The 13576-nt window shown below is 45.0% G+C and overlaps 2 long non-coding RNA genes across 2 annotated transcripts; both read left to right on the top strand.

The window, feature by feature from the left end:
* Positions 1-322: 322 nt before the first annotated feature.
* Positions 323-3271, top strand: LOC121862759. The gene is made up of 3 exons (XR_006088280.1): positions 323-454; positions 2840-2965; positions 3156-3271. It is a non-coding gene; the product is annotated as an uncharacterized LOC121862759 (long non-coding RNA).
* A 1405-nt stretch (positions 3272-4676) lies between these two features.
* Positions 4677-9820, top strand: LOC121862760. The gene is made up of 3 exons (XR_006088281.1): positions 4677-4793; positions 6981-7075; positions 9762-9820. It is a non-coding gene; the product is annotated as an uncharacterized LOC121862760 (long non-coding RNA).
* Positions 9821-13576: the final 3756 nt, after the last annotated feature.

Below are 13576 nucleotides of genomic sequence, written 5' to 3' on the forward strand. Positions count from 1 at the left end.
ATTAGTCTACATTTTAACTCCTCAATAAGTACACCTGTCAACACCTGAGGCCCATTACTCTATGACTCAGTACAGTAATTCACCTCATGTTATTATGAATATGTATACACAGTGATACTCGAGTATATTTTGTAATTATTATCATGTATATTTTTCTTATCTATACATAACTAGTATTGATATGTTTTAATGTGTATAATAGTGTATTATTATTACTATATGTTGAGATGAGACTTGAGGTTAATCTGAGTATTATGTGATGTTAATGTATACCCACCATACATATACCTGATCAGTGTATAATACATAACTGTCTCTCCTCCCCAGATGGAAGAGGATGTCGTCATATATCGGCAGAATAAACAAGAGCTTCAGGCTGGGTATAGAGGTGATGCTGGGCAACCACAAGCCAAACATGTGGCTATTGACAACATAAGACTGGTCGACTGTTTTAGTGAGTGTCCTCGTTAACTGGTGCCCTCCTCTCTCTCTCTCTCTCTCTCTCTCTTTCTCACTCTCACACACACACATGACCCGGAAGTAACTGCCAGATATAACCAAGTGTTCAGGTAATTTGTGTCACATTAATTCCCATCTGGCGACAACCTTAACATAGGTCTAAAAGATCTTCCTCCCCCTTCAGTTATCACATCACCTGGAGTATATTGAATGTCTTACCTGGTTACCATAGACCTTTGTAATGATTATAATGCATCTTACTCATGATATCTCCAACAGGTATCACATCATAGCCTTAAACCCATGATATGACCTCTGACCCCATGATATGACCTCTGACATCATGATATGACCTCTGACATCATGATATGACCTCTGACCCCATGATATGACCTCTGACCCCATGATATGACCTCTGACCCCATGATATGACCTCTGACATCAGATATGACCTCTGACCCCATGATGTACCTTCCCAATACAGAGCTTCACAATCTCACCATCCCACACCTGAGAATCGTACAACCTCCTACAATCTCAGAATAATCCCACAACTCCTCAATCCCACGACCACCCCAACCCGACCACCCAACCCCACGACCACCCAACCCCACGACCACCCAACCCCACGACCACCCAACACCACGACCACACAACACCACGACCACCCAAACCCACGACCACCCAACCCCACGACCAATCCCACGACCACCCAATCCCAGACCACCCAACCCCACGACCACCCAACCCCACGACCACCCAACCCCACGACCACCCAACCCCACGACCACCCAACACCACGACCACCCAACCCACGACCACCAACCCCACGACCACCCAACCCCACGACCACCAACCCCACGACCACCCAACCCCACGACCACCAACCCCACGACCACCCAAACCCCACGACCACCCAACCCCACGACCACCAACTCCACGACCACCCAACCCAACGACCACCCAACCCACGACCACCCAACTCCACGACCACCCAACCCCACGACCACCAACCCACGACCACCCAACCCACGACCACCCAACCTCCACGACCACCCAACCCCACGACCACCCAACTCCACGACCACCGAACCCCACGACCACCCAACCCCACGACCACCCAACCCCACGACCACCCAACCCCACGACCCTCCAATCCCACGACCACCCAACCCCACGACCACCCAACCCACGACCACCCAACCCACGACCACCCAACCCCACGACCACCCAACCCCACGACCACCCAACACCACGACCACCCAACACCCCACCAACCCACGACCACCCAACCCCACGACCACCCAACCCCACGACCACCCAACCCCACGACCACCCAACACCACGACCACTCAACCCCACGACCACCCAACCCCACGACCACCCAACCCCATGACCACCCATTCCCACGACCGCCAATCCCACGACCACCCAATCCCAGACCACTCAACCCCACGACCACCCAACCCACGACCACCCAACCCACGACCACCCAACCCCACGACCAATCAACCCACGACCACCCAACTCCACGACCACCCAACCCCACGACCACCCAACCCACGACCACCCAACCCACGACCACCAACCCACGACCACCAACCCCACGACACCCAACCCCACGACCACCGAACCCCACGACCACCCAACCCACGACCACCCAACCCCACGACCACCCAACCCCACACCCTCCAATCCCACGACCACCCAACCCCACGACCACCCAACCCCACGACCACCCAACCCACGACCACCCAACCCCACGACCACCAACCCCACGACCACCCAACACCACGACCACCCAACACCACGACCACCCAACCCACGACCACCCAACCCCGACCACCCAACCCCACGACCACCCAACCCCACGACCACCCAACACCACGACCACTCAACCCCACGACCACCCAACCCCACGACCACCAACCCCACCCACCCATTCCCACGACCGCCAATCCCACGACCACCCAATCCCACGACCACTCAACCCCACGACACCCAACCCCACGACCACCCAACCCCACGACCACCCATTCCCACGACCGCCAATCCCACGACCACCCAATCCCACGACCACCCAATCCACGGACCACCCAACCCCACGACCACAACCCCACGACCACCCAACCCCACGACCACCCAACCCCACGACCTCCAATCCCACGACCCCCAATCCCACGACCCATCCCACGATCAACTGCCCCACGACCAATCACCCCACGACCACCCAACCCCACGACCCCCAACCCCACGACCACCCAACCCCACGACCACCCAACCCCACGACCACCCAACCCCACGACCCCCACCGACCTACAGCTCATAACTCACTCATCACAAATAAACACAACTAATTGGTTTGTTTTGATCTCAACAGACCACAACCCCGGCCCGTTGGAGGTGTGTCAAGGCATACGGTGTGGCACGGGCGAGTGTGTGAGGCGTAATAACATTTGTGACATAACCAAGAACTGTCCGGGAGGCGAGGACGAGTCCACATGTGGTGAGTATGTTTGTTCTCGCTGTGTTGTTCTCGATATATGTTGCATGTTGTTCTCGCTGTGTTGTATGTGTGTTGTTATTATGTTGTATGTTCAGCTTATTTTCTTGTATATTGTCCTCGCTGTATTGTTGTATATTGTATGATAATAATAATGAAGTACCACTGACCTCCTCATCTCACTCCCCGGCAGCCCTGGAACCTGAAGGGTCTAGGTGACTTCGAGAGCGACTGGTGCGGCTGGAAGAACGCCGGTGACGATCATATGGACTTCCACAGGCATCACGGCAACACTCAGAAGGAACGTACGGGCCCTCCAACGACCATACCTATAAGAATGACTCTGGTAAGTCTCTCTCTCAAGGATGATGGCTTACCCAGCACGCTGGTTTAACCTCAAACGAAAGATGACTTAACCTCTTAACGATGTTAATTTAAACCTTAATCCTTGAAAAGTTAATACCATTGAAGATGTATTTCTGTGTTAATTGTCAAATCAGAGTAAACACTAATCACTTAACCTAACTTAATCAAACATGACCTACTCTGACTTCTCTTACCCTGCAGGCTACTACCTCCTGAGTGAGCTTCCCCAGACGGGCAAGATGGGGACTCGGTGTCTTGAGTCCCCATTTTGACCCTCCCCTGTTACCATGGCAACAAGGACTCCCTTCTTCGAGAGCTGCAAATGTATCTCACATGAGTTGTTGTGTGGTGGTGTTGTTGTTACCTAGAATCTGCCCTACACGCCTGGGACCCACACACCTGGGTCTAATTATCTCACGTTCATTAAATTATTTTCTCCAAGTGTGTGTGTGTGTGTGTGTGTGTGTGTGTGTGTGTGTGTGTGTGTTGTAAAATAATAATAATAAAACGGTTTATTATAGAGCTGCTGGTGGCTGAAAATATACAAACTTACATGTGATTTAGACATAATAATATACATTCAATACATTTACAGGGCTGTACAGTACATAAATCAGAGTTGTTTATTAATTTAACAATAGATGGGATGGTGTTAGTTTTTATATATATAATATATATATATATATATATATATATATATATATATATATATATATATATATATATATATATATATATATATACATATATATATATATATATATATATATATATATATATATATATATATATATATATATATATATTATATCAGTGAAAGACTGTGCTTTCAGTCGGTGAGTACAGACTAGTCTGTACTCACCCTGAAGATGTTAAATCACAATGGTGCTGCTTAGAACCCTGTGTTTCCTTCCTGTACATCAGCATATCCCAGACGCACCTACAGTGATTTATATATATATATATATATATATATATATATATATATATATATATGTGTGTGTGTGTGTGTGTGTGTTACAACACCCTTAACGTCTGTGTGTGTGTGTGTGTGTGTGTTACAACACCCCTAACGGTGTGTGTGTGTGTGTGTGTGTGTGTGTGTGTGTGTGTGTGTGTGTGTGTGTGTGTGTGTGTTACAACACCCTTAACGTCTGTGTGTGTGTGTGTGTGTGTGTGTTACAACACCCCTAACGTTCTGTGTGTGTGTGTGTGTGTGTGTGTGTGTGTGTGTGTGTGTGTGTGTGTGTGTTACAACACTCTTAACGTTGGTGTGTGTGTGTATGACAGATCTGGCTGTACTACTACAAGCTGGGACGTAACCAAGGCTCCATGATCATCAAGGCGAGGAAGAGAACCCTAAGGTGAACGGCGGCCGAGTCTACCAGATCGACCAGATCACCGGCGACCAGGGCGACAAGTGGCAGCGTCTCGACCATGTCTTACCTCACGAGATACGCTACAGGTGAGGACAGTGCCGGTGAGGGACCAGACTACTAGGTGAGGGACAGTGTCAGGTGAGGGACAGTTCAGGTGAGGACCAGACTAGGTGGTAGTGAGGGACAGTGTCAGGTGAGGGGTAGTGAGGACAGTGTCAGGTGAGAGACCAGACTAGGTGAGCAGTGCCAGGTGAGGGACCAGACTAGGTGAGGGACAGTGCCAGGTGAGGACCAGACTAGGTGGACAGTGTCAGGTGAGGGACAGTGCCAGGTGAGGGACCAGACTAGGTGAGGGCAGTGTCAGGTGAGGACAGTGCCAGGTGAGGACCAGACTAGGTGAGGACAGTGCCGGGTGAGGGACAGTGTCAGGTGAGGACAGTACCAGAAAGACCGTATCAAAGGACGATGACGGAACCCCTAACCCCTTAGTACTATAACTTAACCCTTGAGTACTATAACAACCCCTTGAATACTATAACTCAACCTTAGTACTATGACTTGACCCCTTGAGTACTATAACTTAACCTTGAGTACTATAACTTAACACCTATTACTATAACAACCCCTTGAGTACTATAACTTAACACCTTGAGTACTATGGCTTAACACCTTGAGTACTATAACTTAACACCTTCAGTACTATGGTAACACCTTGAGTACTATAACCAACCTTGAGTATTATAAACCCATTTACACAGTATTATAACCAACCTTGAGTACTATAACTTAACTTGAGTACTATAACTCAACCCCTGAGTACTATAATAACCCTTGAGTACTATAGCTTAACACCTTGAGTACTATAATAACACCTTGAGTACTAACAGCCTTAAGTACTATTAACCCTTAGTACTATAACTTAACCCCTTAGTATTATAACTTAACCCTTGAGTATTATAATAACATGAGTACTATAACAACCTTGAGTATATAACTTAACCCCTGAGTACTATAACAACCTGAGTACTATAACTCAACCTGAGTACTATAACCTTGAGTACTATAACTTAACTCTTTGAGTACTATAACCTTGAGTACTATCTTAACTTGAGTACTATAACAACCTTAGTACTATAACTTAACCCCTTGAGTACTATGACTTAACCCCTTGAGTACTATAACTTAACCCATTGAGTACTATAACTTAACCCTTGAGTTAAGTTTACCTCTCGTCCACCTGACCAGTGTTTACCTCTCGTCCACCTGACCAGTGTTTACCTCTCGTCCACCTGACCAGTGTTTACCTCTCGTCCACCTGTCCAGTGTTTACCTCTCGTCCACCTGTCCAGTGTTTACCTCTCGTCCACCTGACCAGTGTTTACCTCTCGTCCACCTGACCAGTGTTTACCCTCTCGTCCACCTGTCCAGTGTTTACCCTGTCCACCTGACCAGTGTTTACCTCTCGTCCACCTGACCAGTGTTTACCTCTCGTCCACCTGACCAGTGTTTACCTCTTCCACCTGACCAGTGTTTCTGTCCACCTGACCAGTGTTTACCTCTCGTCCACCTGACCAGTGTTTACCTCTCGTCCACCTGACCAGTGTTTACCTCTCGTCCACCTGACCAGTGTTTACCTCTCGTCCACCTGACCAGTGTTTACCTCTCGTCCACCTGACCAGTGTTTACCTCTCGTCCACCTGACCAGTGTTTACCTCTCGTCCACCTGACCAGTGTTTACCCTCGTCCACTGACCAGTGTTTACCTCTCGTCCACCTGACCAGTGTTTACCTCTCGTCCACCTGACCAGTGTTTACCTCTCGTCCACCTGACCAGTGTTTACCCCTCGTCCACCTGACCAGTGTTTACCTCTCGTCCACCTGACCAGTGTTTACCTCTCGTCCACCTGACCAGTGTTTACCTCTCGTCCACCTGACCAGTGTTTACCTCTCGTCCACCTGACCAGTGTTTACCTCTCGTCCACCTGACCAGTGTTTACCTTCGTCCACCTGACCAGTGTTTACCCCTCAGTCCACCTGACCAGTGCTTTACCTCTCGGTCCACCTGACCAGTGTTTACCCCTCGTCCACCTGACCAGTGTTTACCCCTCGTCCACCTGACCAGTGTTTACCCCTCGTCCACCTGACCAGTGTTTACCTCTCGTCCACCTGACCAGTGTTTACCTCTCGTCCACCTGACCAGTGTTTACCTCTCGTCCACCTGTCCAGTGTTTACCTCTCGTCCACCTGACCAGTGTTTACCTCTCGTCTCTTCAGGTACCAGATCATCGTGGCTAACGTTAGAGGCTCCAGGTTCCGCGGCGACTTGGGTTTCGATGACTTCACGCTGTCCCCGGAGTGTTTTGGCCGAGGTGAGGAGCGTCTCTCTCTCTCTCTCTCTCTCATGTCCGTGTGTGTGTATCCGTGTGTGTGTGTGTGTGTAAAGAAAAGTCTACGGCAAAAGTCTTCCTTTCATCACTATCTCGTACTTGATCCACGAGTATTATAACTATTACTTGAAAATCACCTGTAGTGATTCTCGATAAACACCTGGACGGCACTAATCACCATGATACCTTAGCCCCGACACCTTTAATATCCATCGACGATATTTTTGGGGAGTTAATCAGTGTGTTGAGCCGCCACTATAACCTTTGTTTGCGTTCACTGAGCTGATAGGTAAATATTTGGGGTATACCTGCACGTGATTGGTCTATTAGTTAGAAGTGGGTGGGGCTTTATATACGTTAGGTCTCTTTAATGTTTTGGAAGAAGAGGGAACTAAGTGACCAAGGAAGGAAGGAAGGAAGGAAAGTCACGTAGCTTCATCACTGTTCCTTGAGACTCCTTAAGACTCCTTGTAAATCATAACAACCCCTTGAAGATCACACGGATTCTATACAGAATTGTTCTTAAGCCTCCTACAGCACCAAACCTGAGTCTTGAAGATCCAAGAACTTCAGAAATGTTCCCTGAAGATCATATGGCTTCAGAACTGATCCCTGAAGATCATATGGCTTCAGAACTGATCCCTGAAGATCATATAGCTTCAGAACTGATCCCTGAAGATCATATGGCTTCAGAACTGATCCCTGAAGATCATATAGCTTCAGAACTGATCCCTGAAGATCATATGGCTTCAGAACTGATCCCTGAAGATCATATAGCTTCAGAACTGATCCCTGAAGATCATATAGCTTCCAGAACTGATCCCTGAAGATCCAAGAACTTCAGAACTGATCCCTGAAGATCATATGGCTTCAGAACTGATCCCTGAAGATCATATAGCTTCAGAACCGATCCCTGAAGATCCAAATCCTTCAGGAACTGATCCCTGAAGATCATATGGCTTCAGAACTGATCCTGAAGATCATATGGCTTCAGAACTGGATCCCTGAAGATCATATAGTTTCAGAACTGATCCCCGAAGATCATATGGCTTCAAACTGATCCCTGAAGATCCAAGAACTTCCAGAACTGGATCCCTGAAGATCATATATGGCTTCAGAACTGATCCCTGAAGATCGTATGGTTTCAGAACTGATCCCTGAAGATCATATGGCTTCAGAACTGATCCCTGAAGATCATATGGCTTCAGAACTGATCCCTGAAGACTGGCATGGCTTCAGAACTGATCCCCGAAGATCATATGGCTCAGAACTGATCCCTGGAAGATCATATGGCTTCAGAACTGATCCCTGAAGATCATATAGCTTCAGAACTGATCCCTGATCCCTGAAGATCATATGGCTTCAGAACTGATCCCTGAAGATCATATAGCTTCAGAACTGATCCCTGAAGATCCAAGAACTTTAGAACTGATCCCTAAAGATCTAAGAACTTCAAAACTGTTCCCTAAAGATCCTTAGGCCTCAGCATGACCCTGGATAAACCATTACCACACATACCCTTTGAAGATCACAGAATATTTTTAAATGCCACCCGACGTCCTTAATAAACGACTACAGGGAGAGAGAGGTACAGAAGCGCCCTTGACTGCTTAGTACAGGAGCCTCATATATCCAGTCTGGAAAACCATTAATAATAATTCACCTTATATTGATGTACTGGATGACTGAGCCAGTGGCCTTTCAACTCTCACAGCTAACTCGGTGGTCTTCAAACGTGTAGGATAATGGGAATCAAACCTAATGGGTCCTAGTTTTAATGGACCCAAATTCTAATGGGTCCTAGTTTTAATGGACCCAAATTCTAATGGGTCTTAGTTTTAATGGACCCAAATTCTAATGGGACCTAGTTTTAATGGACCCAAATTCTAATGGGTCCTAGTTTTAATGGATCCAAATTCTAATGGGTCATAGTTTTAATGGACCCAAATTCTAATGGGTCCTAGTGTTAATGGACCCCAATTCTAATGGGTCCTAGTTTTAATGGACCCAAATTCTAATGGATCCTAGTTTTAATGGACCCAAGTTTTAATAGGTCTTACTCCTAATGGGTTCTAGTCTTAATGGGCCCAAGTTTTATTGGCCCTTAATCCGAACGAGGCCAAGTTCCGCCGGGCCCCAGTCTTAATTGGCCCAAGTCAATTATGCCCGTCACAACGTAACCATTTGAACTAGGGTTCATTGTCATTAGTGCCCATTATCATTAGAATCACCCATTATCATTACGATCACCCATTATCATTAGGACCACCCATTATCATTAGGACCACCCATTATCATTAGGACCACCCATTATTATTAGGACCACCCATTATCATTACGTGTGTATCTTAATGGTTAGGTTAGGTTAAGGACCCATTAGGTGTAGTCCCGCTTCAACAGTTAACATCTCAAGTATTTGTCCTTATCATTGACAGTGCTTGAGGATCTTGACGCAGTTCCTGAGGGGAGGAAGTTTGTGTGTGTGTGTGTGTGTGTGTGTGTGTGTGTGTGTGTGTGTGTGCTTAACGTGTTTGTATCGTTTAAATATTAGTGAATCATTGACGAATTCGTGTTTGATTTGGCTATTGTCTATTATGTATTTGTGTCAATGTTTATTTGTTCATAATACTAATTAATTATTTACTTACTCACCTGTGTCTCTCATCAGGTGTACCGCCAGATGAGGTGAAGAAATGCCCTCCCGCCAGCTTCCCGACTACACCTGGTAAGTACATGTACTATTCCTCTTGTACTCTACCACTACCGTATCATCACAAGTACAACATTGTATCTATCGTGTACAGATCATGTTCTTTTGTAGTAACTTGTATTGTACACGACTGTTAGTGATATATACAGTATAATATAGGGAATTTTTTATGTTTATGTGAAGTCGTATATTTTGTTCTTAAATTTTATGTCGATGTCAATTTTATATTATTATTATTATTTTTATTATTATTATTGTTTTTATTATTATTATCATTATTATTATTATTATTATTATTATTATTATTGTTTTTATTATATTATTATTATTACTCTCTCTCTCTCTCTCTCTCTCTCTCTCTCTCTCTCTCTCTCTCTCTCTCTCTCTCTCTCTCTCCTACTTTCTATCCCCTCTTTCTCTTCTCCCCTTCTCCTCTGTTTCCGTTTTCTTTGTCTTTTTTCCTCCTCTTCCCACTCTCTATTTCTCTTCTCCTCTCTCTCCGTCTTTCCCTGTCTCTCTCTTTCCGTCCCTCTCTTTTTTCCTCCTTCCATTCCGTTCTCCTTCTACTTTTCGTTCATCAGTTACAGTTATCATTTATCCCACCTCTTCTTCCTTTCCCTCCCTCTCTCTTCTTCCTTCCTCCTTTTCGTCATTCTTCCTCCTCTTCCCTCTCTCTCCTCTTCCCTCTCTCTCCTCTTCCCTCTCAGATTAAAATTTTTAACGTTTGAAAATAAAAACATATATTTCACCATCAAATACATAAGATATTCACAAAAATATCGACTACACTACACGTTATAACTAAGGACATTATATTATTATTATATATTATAGGTAAATACATCTTAATATACCCTATTATATTATTATTATATATTATAGGTTAATACACTTAATATACCCAATTATATTATTATTATATATTATAGGTAAATACATCTTAATATACCCTATTATATTATTATTATATATTATAGGTTAATACACTTAATATATAATATAATTCTGGTAAAGTATTTTGTAAGTAAACGTCCTGATGGTGACCACAATTACCGGGACACGCGGATCATTGGAGAAATATATGCAAATGTTATATGAATATTCTGCTGCAGTGTTCCTATATGCCAAACACACCTGATGCATTACACACCTGAAATATTACACACCTGAAGCATTACGCACCTGGAGCATTACACACCTGAAGCATTACGCACCTGATGCATTACACGCAAACGTACGCACCTGAAGCATTACTAGCTGGAACATTACATCGATGCATTACACACCTGAAATATTACACACCTGAAGCGTACGCACCTGGGCGACACACCTGAAGCCGCACCCTGATGCATTACACACCTGAAATATTACACACCTGAAGCATTACGCACCTGGAGCATTACACACCTGAAGCATTACGCACCTGATGCATTACACACCTGATGCATTACACACCTGAAATAATACACACCTGATGCATTACACACCTGAAATATTACGCACCTGATGCATTACACACCTGAAATATTACACACCTGAAGCATTGCACACCTGATGCATTACACACCTGAACCATTACACACCTGAAGCATTACACACCTGAAATATTACACACCTGGAGCATTACACAACTGAAGCATTGCACACCTGATGCATTACACACCTGAAATATTACACACCTGAAGCATTGCACACCTGATGCATTACACACCTGAAGCATTACACACCTGAAGCATCACACACCTGAAATATTACACACCTGAAGCATTACACAACTGGAACATTACACACCTGAAATATTACACACCTGAAATATTACACTCCTGAAGCATTACACACCTGGAGCATTACACATCTGAAACATTACACACCTGAAGCATTACGCACCTGAAGCATTACACACCTGGAGCATTACACACCTGAAATAGTACACACCTGGAGCATTACACATCTGAAACATTACGCACTTGAAGCATTACACACCTGAAGCATTACACAACCTGAAGCATTACACCCCTGGAACATTACACACCTGGATCATTACACACCTGGATCATTACACACCAGAAATATTACACACCTGGAGCATCACACACGTGAAATATTACACACGTGAAATATTACACACACAAACGTACACACCTGTAGCATTACACACACAAATATTACACACCTGAAATATACACACTAAAATATTACACACCTGAAGCATTACACACCTGGAGCATTACACACCTGGGCATTACACACCTGAAGCATTAAACACCTGAAATGTACACACCTGGTACACACCTGAATCACTACACACCTGAACATTACACACCTGAAAATGTACGCACCTGGAAATATTACACACCTGAAGCATTAAACACAAAACACACACACCTGAAGCATAACACACACAAATATTACACACACAAATTTTACACACCTGAAATATTAACACACACCTGTTCGTTACACACCTGGGCATTACACACCTGGGCATTACACCTGGGCATTACCACACCTGAAGCATTAAGCACTGAAATATTACACACCTGAGCATTACACCTGAATCGCTACACACCTGGAACATTACACACCTGAAATATTACGCACCTGAAATATTGCACACCTGAAGCATTACACACCTGAAGCATTACACACCTGGAACATTACACACCTGGATCATTACACACCTGGATCATTACACACCAGAAATATTACACACCTGGAGCATCACACACGTGAAATATTACACACGTGAAATATTACACACGTGAAATATTACACACCTGAAGCATAACACACCTGAAATATTGCACACCTGAAGCATAACACACCTGAAATATTACACACCTGAAATATTACGCACCTGAAATATTACACACCTGAAGTATTAAACACCTGAAATATTGCACACCTGAAGCATTACACACTTGTTAACACTTCTCTTTTCATTAACACTTGTATTCTCTTCAATAGATCGGGAATATTAATCTTGTTATACCTGTGGAAAAAAAAATATGTATGTGTTAGTCTATCTGTCTCCCCGTCCGTCTATCTGTCTGTCTGTTTAACCGTCCGTCCGCCTGTCTGTCTCCCCGTCCGTCCGTCCGTCTGTCTGTCTGTCTCCCCGTCTGTATGTTTCCCCGTCCGTCCGTATGTCTGTCTGTTTCCCTGTCTGTCTGTCTGCCTCCCCGTCCGTCCGTATGTCTGTCTGTTTCCCTGTCTGTCTGTCTGCCTCCCCGTCCGTCTATCTATATATCGATCTATCTCCCCGTCCTTCTGTGTGTGTGTGTGTGTGTGTGTGTGTGTGTGTGTGTGTGTGTGTGTGTGTGTGCGTGTGTTGAGGCTGCCCAGTAACACCGATGGACCTGAGCTTAAGATAGGATGATATACTGGGACGCGAAGTGAATCATTGTAGATGCTCTCTCACTCACTCGAGGTTAGGTTAGGTTACGTTAGGTCAGTTTAGTTCAGGTTAGGTTGAGTGAAGCTAAGTTTAGGTTAGGTTGAGTGAAGCTAGGTTTAGGTTAGGTTGAATTAAGCTAGGTTTAGGTTAGGTTGAATTAAGCTAGGTTTAGGTTCGGTTGCATTAAGCTAGGTTTAGATTAGGTTGAATTAAGCTAGGTTTAGGTTAGGTTGAATTAAGCTAGGTTTAGGTTAGGTTGAATTAAGCTAGGGTTAGGTTAGGTTGAATTAAGCTAGGTTTAGGTTAGGTTGAGTGAAGCTAGGTTTAGGTTAGGTTGAGTGAAGCTAGGTTTAGGTTAGGTTGAGTGAAGCTAGGT

The sequence above is a fragment of the Homarus americanus genome, unplaced genomic scaffold (genome assembly GCF_018991925.1).
Source record: "Homarus americanus isolate GMGI-L3 unplaced genomic scaffold, GMGI_Hamer_2.0 scaffold52229, whole genome shotgun sequence".
In the NCBI taxonomy this organism is placed as follows: domain Eukaryota; kingdom Metazoa; phylum Arthropoda; class Malacostraca; order Decapoda; family Nephropidae; genus Homarus; species Homarus americanus.